General features: G+C 54.1%; 1 pseudogene; it reads right to left on the bottom strand.

Moving 5' to 3' along the window:
• On the bottom strand, positions 1-1,390 carry LOC109730806 (keratin, type I cytoskeletal 18 pseudogene; annotated as a pseudogene).
• Positions 1,391-1,722: the final 332 nt, after the last annotated feature.

The following is a 1,722-nucleotide window of genomic DNA, read 5'->3' as shown; positions in this document are numbered from 1 at the left end:
TGACCTGTCAATTTTTTATTAGTATAAAGGCACCCTGCTGCTACTGCCTCAATGTCTCAGAACTTTGGTGTCGTTGGTCTCAGACACCACTTTGCCGTCCACTATCCTGCGGGTGGTGGTCTTCTGGATGGTTTGCATGGAGTTGCTGCTGTCCAGGGCATCACCAAGATTGAAGTCTTCCCCGTCTTCCAGCAGGCGGCGGTAGGTGGCAATCTCAGCCTCCAGCTTGACCTTGATGTTCAGCAGGGCCTCGTACTCCTGGGCCTGGCGCTGGCCCTCTGCCCGGGTCTGTGCCAGCTCTGACTCCAGGTGCAGCAGGACCCCGTTGAGCTGCTCCATCTGCATGGCATAGCGGGCCTCCACCTCCCTCAGGCTGTTCTCTAAGTTGGCCTTCACATTTCTCATGGAGTCCAACTCAATCTCCAAAGACTGGACTGTACGTCTCAGCTCCGTGAGCGTCATCTCAGCAGCTCCGACCTCGGCGGACTGCGAGGTGACCACTGTGGTTCTCTCCTCAATCTGCTGGGACCAGTACTTGTCCAGCTCTTCCCGGTTCTTCCGGGCCAGCTCGTCATACTGGGCCCGGATGTCCGCCATGATCTTGCTGAGGTCCTGGGATTTGGGGGCGTCTACCTCTACTGTCAACCCAGAGCTGGCAATCTGGGCTTGTAGGCCTTTTACTTCCTCCTCCTGGTTCTTCTTCATGAAGACCAGCTCCTCCTTGAGAGCCTCGATCTCTGTCTCCAGCTGCAGCCGAGTGATATTGGTGTCATCAATGACCTTGCGGAGCCCATGGATGTCGCTCTCCACAGACTGGCGCATGGCCAGCTCTGTCTCATACTTGACTCTAAAGTCATCAGCAGCAAGACGGGCATTGTCAATCTGCAGGACGATGCGGGCATTGTCCACAGAATTTGCAAAGATCTGAGCCCTCAGGTCTTCGATGATTTTGAAGTAATGCGCCCAGTCTCTGACCTGGGGCCCCTTCTTCTCCAGGTGTTCCCGGATTTTGCTTTCCAGCCTCCGATTATCGATCTCCAGGCTCCTCACTCTGTCCAGGTAGGAGGCCAGGCAGTCGTTCAGCTCTTGCATGGTCTCCTTCTCGGTCTGGATGCCCCCCATTCCTGCCAGACCCCCGGCCATCCCCGCGGCCAGGCCCCCGGACCCCCAGCCGCTCCGGACGCTGGAGGAGCGGGACACGGAGATCCGGGAGCCCGAGCCCCCGGCACCTGCATAGACGCTGGCTGCACTGCTGGCGGGACGGACGCTACGGCTGGGCGCCTGGACGGAGCCCAGGGACCGGTAGTTGGTGGAGAAGGTGGTGGAGCGGGTGGTGAAGCTCATGCTGTCCGTGCAGGAAAGCAACAGGATGCAAAGTCCGTAAGGCCTATATACTGTTTTGGTTACTTACCTTCCCAATCTAGTTGTGTGTGTCCCTCCATCTGTCATTAAAATAACACAGTCATTTAAAGTTCTTTTATGGTGATGTCTACATCTGGCTTTGGTATCATAATAACTCTCATACTCATTATCTGAACCCTTAGAAAATATGGTCACAAGGTTCACGGTGTTAAAATTAAACTAGCACTATCTCAGTATAAAGCACAATAGGCAATCCACAGGCCAAGTCAAAGACGGGCTGTTAACACTCACAATGCATTTAGGTCATATGTTTAAGTTGCATCATTGAATAATACACAAATGACTGATCAATTATTGTGA

Source organism: Microcebus murinus, chromosome 1, assembly GCF_040939455.1.
Source record: "Microcebus murinus isolate Inina chromosome 1, M.murinus_Inina_mat1.0, whole genome shotgun sequence".
NCBI lineage: Eukaryota > Metazoa > Chordata > Mammalia > Primates > Cheirogaleidae > Microcebus > Microcebus murinus.
The sequence above is the reverse complement of the archived record's forward strand: the minus strand, read 5'-3'. Positions and strand labels throughout refer to the sequence as shown.